Here is a 14,833-nt window from a genome sequence, read left to right on the forward strand (position 1 = left end):
GTTCATTGGTCAATTAAACAAAATATCCAAAACGACATTAGGGACTAAATAACCAACTTAATCTTGCTCATATACTGTAGGTTAATCGCAGTGTTGTCAAAATATTACTTAAACAGTAATATACTACTTATTACTTATTACTTTTTTAAAAAGTAATAAAGTTACACTACTTATTACTCCCTGAGAAAAGTAACTAGTTACTTATTACTTTACTTATTACTTTTTTCCATCGCCCCCAGTAATTGCATATTTTGTCCCCAAAAGTCTTACTTTGCATTTTCAACATTAGCAGTCCCCCCTCCCCTATTTAACTCTAAAAAGTGTACTGTATAGTGTACACATGATGATGGGTCCATTTGTACATATATTTGAAGTATTTTTTCGACGTGGAATATAGCTTCTTCCCTATGCACAACTTGCAGCGGACAATAATGTTCATCTCGTCTTGATCGCGGACATACTCAAAATAATGCGAATACTTCCAAGTATTGAATGTTATAACGCTTTGTTGTGCCGGTGTCTCGGTCTCCTCCACCTCCTCCATGGTTAGTTTGTTTACGTCTCTTCTCTCTAACAGTGCAGTCTAACGAGTTACACACACTAGTTTAGGTTGTTGTTCCGTGTTCCGGACGGTTTAAGGCCCGCCCTTCTGCATCTGATACTTCACACATACGTACCGACGAGTGTGCATCGTTTCCGTATCCGCTCTATAGTCTAGATCTAGAGCGGATCAGCAGTCTGCAAAGCAACTCCACCCCAACCCAGTCTACCATTATAAATAAACACTCAAACCCACAGTTCCACCAAGGCTCGTGAAAATAGTAATAATATTACTTTTGGATTACTATATATTATTACTCAAAATGTGAAAGTAACTAGTTAAGTTACATATTACTGGAAAAAAGTAATAATATTACTGAAAGTAATATATTACTTAAGTTACTTGACACTATCACCACACACACACACACACACACACACACACACACACACACACACACACACACACACACACAGTGCATAACCAATGGGACAGACAGGGTGTGTAGGAACATCGCAGCATGGGCCAAGGCCTGTTTTCTATTAACGCCTCTCTCTTTTCCACACTATCTTCCGATATCCCAGAATCATATCTATTTGTACCTCTTCTTCATCTCTCCATCCTCCCTCCCCCACATGAAACTAAACTAAAGGCTGCACATTAAATTATTTTTTTTATATGTTTATTAGAATATGTTTATTAGATGTTCTTATTTTCCACAAGCAGACAAACAGACAAAAACACAAAATATTTTTGGGTCCTGAGCGATATAGGCTACACAAGGCAACACATCCCTATACAAATTGTTCAGCATAAAGATTGTGGCTATACTGTGGGACGAATGAGCATCGCGCCTGTCACAGACATACGCAGAGCAAGTTCAGTCAGGAAATTGGGCCGTTTGCACTGCTCAATCTGCTTACTTGCTGCTGCACACTGATACTGCTGCGCTGCTGCCTGCTTCAACTTTTGCTGCTCACCCTCCTCCACCCCAGCTACCACCTGTGGTTTTGGATCTGCTGTTAGGTACGGGGGTTTCGGAGTCCCTATGGTTGGGACTGATGCTGTTAGGTACGGGGGTTTCGGAGTCCCTATGGTTGGGACTGATGCTGTTAGGTACGGGGGTTTCGGAGTCCCTATGGTTGGGACTGATGCTGTTAGGTACGGGGGATTCGGAGTCCCTATGGTTGGGACTGATGCTGTTAGGTACGGGGGATTCGGAGTCCCTATGGTTGGGACTGATGCTGTTAGGTACGGGGGTTTCGGAGTCCCTATGGTTGGGACTGATGCTGTTAGGTACGGGGGTTTCGGAGTCCCTATGGTTGGGACTGATGCTGTTAGGTACGGGGGTTTCGGAGTCCCTATGGTTGGGACTGATGCGCTTGATCTCAGTACCTAAAAGCAGATCCAATTCATCGCCAAACCATAATAAATATATTGCTCATTTATATCCAATTGTCGGGAGGAAACCTCATAACTCCATTTTTTGGCATAAATCAGTGCTATTGAACACCATTTACGTCTGTGTGTTGTTTCGAAAATATTGAACCAATGGAAAGTAGTAAAAAGTGCTTTGGACAAAAGAAAATCCTGAAAAATTTATATTTTTCATTTCCTGAAAAATGTATATTTTTCATTTCCTGAAAAATGAACATTTTTGAGTTATGAGGTTTCCTCCCGACAGCAGAGATATATTCTTGAGTTGTCCTGACTGTAAATTCAGGACAACTCCAGAATGTAAATTCTCAAAATTTTCAACACGGATGGTTGGCAGAATGTAGACGGCACCCGGGAGAAGTATGGGTTGGCGCCCCAGACTGTGTCTTCCGTGAGGAGAATGCCCAACAGCCCACGGTGAGGCCTTTGGGAGGGCCATTGGGGCCGCGGGCGGAGCCTGGCTGCAGCGCCGCCGTTTCCCTACCGATGGAGCCTGCGGAACCATTGTGGCTCAATGGTCCGCCACTCCTGAATGAAGTGTCTGGTGCTCTGTGGGTAGCTACTGGGACGTAAGTCTGTCAAGGTCACGTCCTGAGCCCCTCCCTGTTTGTCCATGATTTTCCTCTGTCTCTCCCCAGTCCTGCTCCTCTGACTCTGATTGCCCTGAGTGCCATCACCTGTGCCATCACCTGTGGGGACTACTTCTGTTATCCTATGTCATTTTAGCCTGGCTAATAAGCCAGACTCAAATCACACTGTCGTGTGGTATTTGAGTCTGGAGATGCTGTGTATGGATCTTGTTTCCCGGGGGGCGGGTTCAAACATTTTCTCTTTGACGCAATTGGTTAGAGCTACTGTCAGTCAAAGGTCTCAAGCATTGACCGTCGCTGTACCAAAGCCCGCCCATATTGCATACCGTGTCCCGATTGGCCACACCAGTTCTCTGGTGTAGGAAATGGGCGTACAATTGAGCCTCTCCAGACCGTAATCCGCCGGCAGGCATTTTTTTTTGCCAACGGCTGATTCGGTCTGGCTTAGTAGCCAGGCTAATGTCATTTACCAAGTAAAGTCAAGTTTATGTGATCTTCTTGTCCTGCCTTTGTTTGAGTTTCCTGCACTTGGGTCCTAACACCTGCAAACCGTGACAAAGACGGGACTTGATCACCCCGGCTGGGTCACCTGAGTGAGGGGTATGATGTTGCGAGACCCGAAACCCCGATGACCTTGGGATACATCACTGAGGATACGTCCTAGGACCTAGGTGCATCCATGCAATGTTTTTTAGTTCTTGGCGACAATCACTGTCTGGCACAGTGGCACTCAAACCAAGGGCTGCACATTCAGACTGTAAGTGACGCGATAGACGATACCAAGCAGGACAACTTGACAAGTTGAGTACGTACTCCACTCACTAAATCTTACTATAGCCTGGAGGGACGATTGATCCGCGATCAGGTGGGTGCGACCATATCTGTGTCTGCCAAACCACCCTAATACAAATTCCATGCCATCATCATCATCACAAGTTCACAACCCTACATCAACATTAGTTGGCCAACTGAGGAGCGACTATATGAAGTATATGCCAAAGCCTATATAGGGACAATGGGCTCTATATGCACACACGCCATTTTGGAAAGAACTTGAACTACTTCCTTCACAGGTGTTACTGCTGATACTGATGAAGGCTCTGTTGGTTCACTGGAAACACTCTGCTACACCAGTGGGTCTCAAAGTGTCCTTGAGTGGGTTCCAAATGGCACCATATACGGGTGTGTAACTCTGAGAGTGTACAGATGGAACCAAATGAACCCTTTACACTCTCAGAGTTATGGGGGTCTTTGAAATTAAAAGGTTTGAGGGTGCACCCGATGTACTATGAATCCACCCATCGACTGCTGGAATTATACAATCTGAGCCCATACGATGGGGGACTTTTTGAGTAATTTCTGGGTGGAGAACCAGTACCACTGCACACTAAATGAAACAGAGTCTAAATTAGTATCATTGGTAACACCTGTGAAGGAAGTACTAAAGGGAAGGGGCCCGGAAGTAGGAAGAGTTATTCTATGTGCATAGAGAGCCCATTGCTCTGCGATTGGCTAGTCTGTTGTTAGGCCGACTGGCTGGCCAATGCTGTGACTTATCACTCAGTCGACGACATGTCCGTCTATTGTGCTGCCCCAGCCAAAAAAATTGCTGATAAAACAGATCTAGATCCTAATCTGTTTGGACGTGTGGAATAATTGTATGAGTAAGCATACAGTAATGGCCTAATTGCTAGCTCTGCTGTGGTCACCGCTTAGTACTACTGTACTATGTACATCCTCCAAGAAGCGTCCTAGCCGTCAGTTGGAAACCTTGTATGTCCAAAACTGTTACTATTCAGTAATTTAAATGTATCTAATGTAGTTGTAATTTGGTCATGAACACTTATTGATTAATACCTTTCAAACGTGAAATATTTATAATTACCCACAAACAGACAGACTTAACCACTTTCAATCGGGTGTCCCTATTTTAGGCATAGGTGTAAATTCTCAAAATGTTCAACACTCCTCACAAAGAGCAGAAAGTGCAACTCTACACAGTCACAATGCGTCGTAACACGTTGTGTTGTGAGGTTGGCTATTTGTTTGAGGGCCGATAGCCCCTCCTATGCCCAGCTTTGTGTGTCTGTGGGTACCAAATTTGAAATCATTTGATTGGCTGAGCATGAAATGTGATGTATGATGATATATGATGATGTATGACGATAAAATCGCCCCTCACATGTTTTACTTTTCCGTGACACTGTCGCATAACAAAGTTTTAAAAGGGGCATTAATCTATGAAAAGGACATCAAAGGATGAAATAAGGAGATCTCAAGGTCTCACCTGAGAGCGACCATGATAAATGAAATGAACTATTATGAAAAAGAAAAAAAGAGTCAGTGATGGACAATGACTGATTCATCTTTCAAGTATTTCAAAAATGATCTCACTTAATGTCACTTAATTTCCACTATGTCGTAACAATTTAGAGGATTGTTTATTAACAGTCAGTCCGGCTTTTCTAATGATTCATTATCAGTTATGAGTGACCCCGTGTCTGGCCAGTTAATCTCACAGACTTTCAGAACAATGTTGGCACTTCTCTCTGTTAAATAGACCATTCATTCATCCTGTATGAGATGAGGATGTCAGAATTCTAAGCACCTTCATCAGAAAATGATTCCACCAGCAAATTACAGTACTTTACATTCATGTCACTTCAGAATGTGTCCCATATCAAAATACAAACAAAAAACGAAATAATATAAAATAAAAGTATGCAGAAAATGTCTTTAGTTTTGGTCTTTGTTAATGTGGTCAAATTCATAACCAAAATTACTCACAACTGTGAGTCAATTGCCTTCACAAAGGGTTGTTTTTGTATTACACAACACCTATTCTGAACTTAAATCTTGCTCCTGACAAATCCCCTCCCCCAATTATAATAATAAACTAAACTAAACTAAACTGGAAACTAATAGAAAACTAAACTGGACAAATATTACAAAAGTAAAATAAAAATGAAAACCACAGTAATAAGAGCGAATGATAAATACAAACATTAATAACTCTGGTCCCTTGATCTTTTCTGTTTATCAGAAGATGACATACTGAGGACATACTGTGTAGTGTACATTAATGCTTCATATCAACAGGAAACACAACACTTACGTTAATCACACTCATTTGGTTAATTAAATCATACAAATGTAATATGAATGAATACATTTTATAGTGTCCACAACTAGCGTTTAAGCCATGCCAACTAGCATAAAGAGAGGCCTTGGGCAGTCAAATTCACGTTGAGGCCCATCTCACTCTTCCGTCAAGTTAACAAGGCAAAGCTTTTGGCACATCTAAAAGCTGTGTTGTCTGACAAAATAATCACTTAACCCACACTTGAAAAGTAACATGGAAGTGAGTGGTGGGAAGGGGGGGGGGGGGGAGGTTGGGTGGAGCAGCCCCTCAGGCATGCTCGGGGTTAGGCACCGTGGACCCACAGTGAGAAAAAGCAAAGGCGCCAAAAGAGAAGTGACACTGTAAAAGCAACAGAGGCGGTGTAGGGCAAGTTCCCAACGGAGGCCATCTTCCCTCTGATCACATGATCCATGAGTTTGGTTTCGTGAGCCCGCCGTGAAGAACTGACTAAGCAGAGGTTAAAAGGGTTCCGAGTCATGCTTATTAGTTTGAGGGTCTGAAGTCAGGCAGAGCGGAGTGGGTCGAGGGTCGGGGGGGGGGTTGGGGTCTGAGGTCAGAGTAGCGGGTGGTATGGCGATGTCATGTGGAGGATTATCAGTCCAAAGACCTCGGAGAGGCTCCACTGACACCTTCTCCAGGCATTCCTGAACGGCGCCTCCTCCTGCCTTACCCCCTCCCTCCTGCCAATGTATATCATCCTCCTTTTGTGCGTGACTAAAACATTCTTGCAACCCCACCCCACCCTCCCCTGCGTTCATTCAGTACATGGAACAGAAGTGAACGAAAAAGACAGACCCGGTCTAAAAATCTTAATCGTCATCCATGTAGTCAGCTGAAAGATCCTACCTTGTTTCATTTCTCTTAACCTGTTGCCCCTTGGTAGATAATTGGCAGTAAAGTGTTCTCAAATCTATCGTCCAGGTACTCCTCAATCAAAGTCTAATAATAAGTTAATGCCTCGACAAGAGAGCGGGATAAATCTGTCCAGGGAGTGGTAAGTCAGCCATAACTCAGCTCAGGGAAGACAGGAAGATGGCTTTCGGCTGAGAAATAGACTAGCCAGGGTTCTGGCAGCAGCTCAATACATTCTGTGAGGGCCGGGGTGATGGAGAAAGAGAGAGAGAGAGAGAGAGGGGGGACACATGCCGATAGTCTCTTTGTTGGCCATTATGCACCAGGCCTGAATACCATTAAATTGGTGCTGTGGTCTCCCCTCCCCCTCTCCAAAGTTGAGACACGAGTGAGCGTGCATTCACACAAGCACGCACGCTCGCACACACACACACATACACAATTCTTTAGTCTTTACCCCGAAAACAAAAACTTCAACAGGTGGAGGGCTGAATAGTTGCAAGCTCTGACTGAGCTCTCTTCTCGGAATCGCAGCACCAACTTACCAAGTGCTGCTGAACTGCTGTTGACACTGGTTTCTCATAGTCATGTAGTCCAGTAAAATAAGGTAGTAATGCTCTGTTTGTGCCAAACAGGCCTAAGTATAGCATTGGGTATCTCATTATGGTCACAGCCCCGATGGTGTAGCTATGCTTTGTGTATCATTATGACAGGCTAGATGGCTTTCGCTAGTGAAGGTAATTGCACTGTTGTGACTTAAATATAGCACATCCCACACCAGGGACAGACAAAGACCTTTGTTATCTTCACTGAAACCTGGCTCAGGAGATGATTCGTGCTTTGGGAGGAACATGGATCTCAAATATATATAATCTCTTCACTAACAACACAGTCTTTGACTATATACATTACTTCATCATATCAAGGTGAAGCGGAGGATAGAAGGATGATGGAAGGGTACAAAACCAAAGAGTCCGAGATAAACACAGGGTGAACTGGTAAACAAACATCTTGCTCCAAAGAAACAAAACATGCAATGCACACACAGAGCTGCTGCAAACTGGGCAGGCCTTGCTTTTTATTCTCCAAGCCTTTTTTCCCCCAGACAACTAATGAAGCATCTAAAGAGGATCCTGGTGGGCTTCTGCTTACTTCCAAGTTCTCAGGGTCCTGGCATGCACACCCTGCAAGCAACCCTCTCTCCATGCCCTCTTTATTCAGAACCAGTCCAAACTCTGGCTCTGAACCAAGTTACCACTACGGCATCCAAAACACAGTTTGAACATAAGGGGATTGCATAAAAATCGCTGAGCCCTGTATTTTTGTGAGCATAAACATGTTGTGGAACTGAACTTCGTTACATTCAAGCTAACGATCCCAACATACGGAGCTAACTATATAGACTCAATATGCTCCTATCTCTGGCTTTCATCCAGTCTAGACCAGTTTGGTTTCATCCCACTGCTATAGGCTTTCTCTCTTTCTTTATTTCTCTGTCTCTCATTCATGCATGGAGCCTCTCAGTGGGCCGGGCAACAAAAGCCAACCAGAGTTAAGTCAACAAGACGTTCCCGATCAAACAGTGACCTCCCCTGTACAAGCCTCCCATCCCGGCTTTGTCCAGGACTTCTGGGGACAGAGTGTAGAGTTAGCACATCATGGGCCGAGGGACAGAGTGTAGAGTTAGCACATCATGGGCCGAGGGACAGAGTGTAGAGTTAGCACATCATGACAGAGTGTAGAGTTAGCACATCATGACAGAGTGTAGAGTTAGCACATCATGGGCCGAGGGACAGAGTGTAGAGTTAGCACATCATGGGCCGAGGGAAATAGATGGGATAGGGTTAGCACATCATGGGCCAGAGTGTAGAGTTAGCACATCATGGGCCGAGGGAAATAGATGGGATAGAGTTAGCACATCATGGGCCAGAGTGTAGAGTTAGCACATCATGGGACAGAGTGTAGAGTTAGCACATCATGGGACAGAGTGTAGAGTTAGCACATCATGGGACAGAGTGTAGAGTTAGCACATCATGGGCTGAGGGAAATAGATGGGAAATTGATCTCGAAATAGAATCACACCGAAAGGATGGAACGATAACATATTTCATAATAAGGTAAAGGGCCCATATGAGGAGCGTCAGTGTGCGATTGATGACGAGCTCAGAAATAACAAAAGACTGAGGGGTGCCATGGACGGAAAGACAGGAAATGCGGGTTGGAGAGAAGCGACCTGTCAGGTGGTTGAGAGCCAGGGGTCAGGGGTGAACAAAGGCTATGTAAGCCCACACAGAGAGGCCCCCCTGGAGCATTCCACGGTGGCCTGTCTGTCTCTCAGCCTTCCTGCTCCCCCATTCCCCATTTTGTTTGTCTACGCTCAATTCTCATCTCTTTCTCCTCCATATTGGCTGAGCTCTCATTCTGCCTGTCTATGCCAAAGAGCCTTTATCATGTCGGTCGATTCTCCTGACTGTCTGGGGGAAAGGCCTATCCAAACACCTGCAACAACAATGGACCTTAAAAGCTTTCACTACACCAGGCAAGTCAGTACTGTGTACATCTGTGGATTTCTGGATCAAAGGACTGTAGCTGTTGTGGGGAAGTGCTGCGACTAAAATCATCTGCTTATAAGCAACATGCAGGCACATGCACAGATTGCACGCACGCACGCACACACGCATGCCATGCACACACAAACACGCATGCCATGCACACGCACGCACGCACGCACGCACGCACGCACGCACACACACACAGAGAGACACACACACACACACCACACACACCAGACACAGACACACAGACACACACACACACACACACACACACACACACACACACACACACACACACACACACACACACACACACACACACACACACACACACACACACACACACACACACACACACACACACACACACACACACACACACACACACACACACACACACGCAATGAAGCCTGATCTCAAATAGTAGTTATAGTAGGATTCGATCTGAGGAAAAAATTATGCTGCAAAGATTTTATCAGATACTGGAGGGCAGACACAGAAAGACCTGTTGAATTTAAACAAGGCCTGTCTGATTGCCATCACCATCTTTATCGGGCGGTCGAGAGTTTGAGGGCGTTCTCTAGTGGGTATATGTGTGTGTGAGACTGAATTAATTATGTATTAAGCTGGCGAGCGTGTGTTTCAGTGAACATGCCAGATGACTAATTAGTAGAGGTGTAACGATACCTTTTATATACGATACGTATTTCAAGAACAAGAAGTTAGTATTGATACATTCGATTATTCGCATTGCAAACCGATTCGATAACGATTATTCGAATTGCAAAACGATACAATACAAAGTTTACATTTCCACATACTCTTGAAATTAAAAAAATATTTTTCGTTGCAGTTACTATATCGTTACACCCCTACTAATTAGTGGTAAGAGAGAGGTCATATGTGCGGAAGTATGTGTGTCTCTCCCACATATCCCTGTGCCTGCCTGTGGCTGCATGCCTCCATCAGTAGGAATGCACGGATTGTTGGGTCAGCAGTGGTGACATCATAGCAGGCCATCAGAAGATAACAACGAGGCCTCACCACCAGTGCCAGTCTTCTCCTGATTGCATCAGCCAGCCGATAACAAGCTGTGGTCTGATGATAGGCCCTCCATCCTGCCCCCATTAACCACTTAAGCCCTTATATACTTTGTCATAGGGAAATAGCAAAAGACCCTGATCCGGCACCCAGACTAATAGGTTGTGGATGTGCGTGTGTTTTTGGCTGTTTGTCAGCCTCCGTTTGCCAAATAGCAAAAATAGGCCATCTATTAAGTTCACGGCGTGTCGCGATGGGACATGTTGTGAGCTTGTAGATCTGCTATTTTAGCTATTTTGAACCCTAGCATCACTGTGAGCTTGTATATCGCCTAATTTTCACAAATAGATTTGGTATATAGGGAGAGGAAAAGAGCAGACCAACTACAGAGCCGACATGCCCAAAATATTGCCAGTTTGAAAGGTGGTTAAATACTTGATTAGTAGATGTGTGAATCTCTACATCCTATTGTATTATGCACTGTTGTGTAGCAGGTTTTGTCCTACCACAATGCGGAGCTCAAATGTGATATATGGATATATGCTTCGGTGACGCTCGCCCAAATGAAACAGTGTTGCATTTTCTTTTTCTTTTTTCTTTTTTATACTTTTTATCCCACGATTTTGTAACCCATTTTTCACCCCTGTGTCAATTATCTAATGTGATCCTGGGCTCTAAATGGTAAATGGTGCATTTATATAGCGCCTTTATCCAAGGCGCTTTACATAGATTGTGCATTACGTTCACCCATTCACACACACATTCATACACCGATTGCGGCGGAAGCCATGCAAGGTACCAACCAGCACATCGGGAGCAATTTGGGGTTCAGTGTCTTGCCCAAGGACACTTCGACATGTAGCCAGGAGGAGCCGGGATTCGAACCGCCGACCCATGGATCATTGGACGACCTGCTCTACCTCTTGTAGGTGTGTAGTCGCTCTACACACCCTCCGCCAACCTAGTCCCCATGGGGGGACATGGGGAGAGCAACGGACTTGAACTCATGCTTCCTTCATGTCTGAGTGTCCAAGTTGCTCCTTTACACCTGACAGGGGGGAGTTTCCCTGGTTGGACATAGCGTGTGGAAGGAACACGTTATTCCAACCAGTTCCTTTCCCCTCCATCAGGCGCCCCGGCTGGCCAGGGGGAGGCAGTTTAGAGACCAGGATTACTGCATGTTATTTGTGAGGGTACCTACCCTAGGGGACACGGGGAGAACATGCAAACTCCACACAGAAAGCCCTTTCGCCAACCCCGCCTCGGGTATGGGCACTGATGACACGGAGGAGGAAACCAGCACCCACAGCACCCCGAGCGGGAATCGAACCCAGGACCTTCTAGCTGTGAGGCGACAGCACTACCAACTGTGCCACCGAGCCCCTCCAGTGTTGCATTTTCAATGGAAAATACAGTATGCTATCTTTGTTATTTTTCAATCAAAGTACAAATCAGGCTTAATCTGCCTGCACTGCATACATAAATACATGAAATTCCTCCATGGAGGGCCACACACACACACACACACACACACACACACACACACACACACACACACACACACACATGCACACGCACACGCACACGCACATACGCAGGCACGCAGGCACGCACAGGTTTAAGTGAGACTTTCACAGCCTCACCTGAGATAAATGGCTTAAGGTCAACAGCTTTACATAGCGGGTCAAAACAGGGTAGCCTGGAGGGATAGAAAAGCTGGTGTTGCAATTGGGTGCACATGTATTTGAAACATTTTAACCACCCAAGATACAAAGGCAAGTGTGTGAGTTAAACTACACCATTACACCATTATACTGAGTTACACGATCCGTTTACCAAAAATGTGCCACTTCTGACTATGACATACTTTGAGCAGAGATAATGTCAACAATGCTGTTGAGAAAGGTGATGGGTGTGTGTGTGTGTGTGTGTGTGTGTGTGTGCGTGCGTGCGTGCGTGCGTGCGTGCGTGCGTGCGTGCGTGCGTGTAAGAGAGAATCCTCCAGGTCATCAGATAAAGTGCACCTGAGGGAGAGGTTTGTAGCCTACTTTGGGTGTTGCCACAGAAACCAAAACACAGAGCCTGCCATCTGGTTGCGGTTGGTGGAGCCCAAGATGGCTAACTGAGAAGGCAGTGGAGAGGGCTCCACTTGAGGACAGTTGGCATGCAAAAAACAAAACAAACAAACAAACAGCAGCAACCTTGAACCTATACACATAGTTTAAACCAGCAGTTCTCAAGCGTTTTCGTATCAAGGACCCCAAATGTATTAACTGCAGACCTCCACCAGAAAATGTGTTTATGCGACCTCCATATGTATGTGTAATTGTGTATATATATATATATATATATATATATATATATATATATATATATATACTGTATATAATATATGTTTTATTATTATTATTCTTTTTTTTTTTACCCAAAATTTCAATTTTAATATTCTTTTAATGAATGGCACACCACAACACGTTGTGAGCTTGTAGATTGCTTTTGATTCTATACATTAACACATTTTGCTAGAGACCCCCTGGAAACCCCGACCCCCTAACCCTAACCCACTAGGAGAACCACTGGTCTAAACCCCGACCCCCTAACCCTAACCCACTAGGAGAACCACTGGTCTAAACCCTGACCCCCTAACCCTAACCCACTAGGAGAACCACTGGTCTAAACCCCGACCCCCTAACCCTAACCCACTAGGAGAACCACTGGTCTAAACCCCGACCCCCTAACCCTAACCCACTAGGAGAACCACTGGTCTAAACCCTGACCCCCTAACCCTAACCCACTAGGAGAACCACTGGTCTAAACCCTGACCCCCTAACCCTAACCCACTAGGAGAACCACTGGTCTAAATCGTATTCCAATAAATATTACAAATATATCACATCAGACATCACTGATGTGAGCCAAATAAGGGAACGTGTTTTGTCTTGGAAATGTGCTACCGTTTTCATATTTTTGGGGAATTATGCAATATGCTCACAGGATTTCAGGTTTAGCAGTCCACTGAGAATCCCATTGTTGAAGCACAACTTCTTTTTCCCAACACAGCCTAAATCATGTTTGTCATGGGACAAATGCAACCGAGAGCACACAGCTGCTAAATCTTTTGTGGAATACAGGAAGAATTATGCCAAGTGTACAGTCAGCTCTGAGTACAGCACAGACAAACTTTGAGCCAAGATACTGTACCAGTATGTGTCAGTGCTACAGTGATAATTACATTAGCTACAAGACAAGCCACACCTCCTGTCCTCCTGAGTGAAATGTAACCAAAATATGGACCTTTCTACATTCTTAGTTACAAATAGACAAATGTCACAGCAAACCCCACACGTCACAGCTAGATGAAAGCTTATTGCTAATTAGCTAATTATCACATTATAAGTGATGTTACCACGGTGACAAATGCCACAGTAAAGAGCATTTGTTACAACAATATTAAGGAATAACAGTAGCTCCCATATTACAACCACCCATGTGTGGTTACTCTTTGCAACTTAACAATACAGATCAACAGGTTTAGCAACGAGGACAATTGAAACAAAAAGTTTGATCTTGAAAATAGAACCACACGATAAACTTGGCAAGCAGGGTTAACTCACCTCCCGCAGTTTAATGGTCTGCCTGACTGCTTGCCTGATGAAAAAGGAGTAGTGGGAGAAACCCTGTCACCCTCTCTCTGTGTGTGTGTCGCTGTGCTACCTGATCCACTGTAGCCTCTGTGTGTGAGAGAGAAAGAGAGGAGAGAGAGAGAGAGAGAGAGACACACACACAGACACTCAGGGTTATGGGGACGGGAGGGGGCAGGGGTACAGAAAAGTGAAGTGGTGCCGCCATTCCCCGTCGCCCTAGAAACCAACGCTCTTTCAAAGAAATTGGCCAATGGCAAACAACAGCAATTGTGTCGAGACAAAAAGTCACATGACCGCCAAACCACCACTCCCTTTGAACAGAGAGAGAGAGAGAGTGTGTGGGGGTTAAAAACAGTCAAGAACTGATAGAAGGAAGAAGATAAAAATGAATAGTGGAAAAACAGACAAAAGGATATGGAAAGAGAAAGAGAGAACAGAGGACACCAGAGGAGTAGGGTGGGGGGCAGGTGTTATCCAGTCCAGTCAGAGTCACAAGGGGGGACAGGCAGTGAACAGGGCCCACTGTCTGAGTATGAGGACCACTTTCCAGCTCAACTTTAGCCTAATTTATACATACTCAAGAATCAAGAGGATTTATTTGTCACTACCCATACAGGCGCAAGCAGCAAAAATGTGTGATAACAGCAACAATAATAACCAACCATAACACAGCAACAACAATAATAACAATAATACTGGATATGATAAGAAAAGGGAAAATGAACAAGATGAAATGAAATGAAAATAATTTTTAAGGAATTAGATAAAATTTGATTCAACTAAAATCAATGTATACTAATTTATATTTCATTGTGCGGTAACAAAGAAAAAAAGTACTGCATTTAAATGAAGGTGGTCTGTCACCACTATGACCTGCGAGTTCCTCTCATGTACCCAGCATGTTCACTACAGCCCATCATCTCCTGAAGAGGAACTACACTCACAAGGGGACAGTAAACATACACTTCTGTCACTACCTGAAACTCTACTCTAAAACTTTAGCTATCAACTTCCACTTTAGTCCATTAAAT

General features: G+C 44.5%; 2 protein-coding genes across 2 annotated transcripts in view; both read right to left on the bottom strand.

The window, feature by feature from the left end:
- Nucleotides 1–13,882, bottom strand: part of rassf7a (Ras association domain family member 7a) — a 50,479-nt gene extending 36,597 nt beyond the window's left edge. The window contains exon 1 of the mRNA XM_079501565.1: nucleotides 13,773–13,882. The gene's annotated coding sequence lies outside the window, so the exon portion shown is untranslated. The remainder of the gene's footprint in view (nucleotides 1–13,772) is intronic.
- The window catches only part of LOC306923494 (tRNA (guanine-N(7)-)-methyltransferase-like), a 167,431-nt gene that overhangs the window by 79,485 nt on the left and 73,113 nt on the right, over nucleotides 1–14,833 (bottom strand). The window lies entirely within an intron of this gene.

Source organism: Electrona antarctica (genome assembly GCF_951216825.1).
Source record: "Electrona antarctica genome assembly, chromosome: 5".
Taxonomy (NCBI): Eukaryota; Metazoa; Chordata; class Actinopteri; order Myctophiformes; family Myctophidae; genus Electrona; species Electrona antarctica.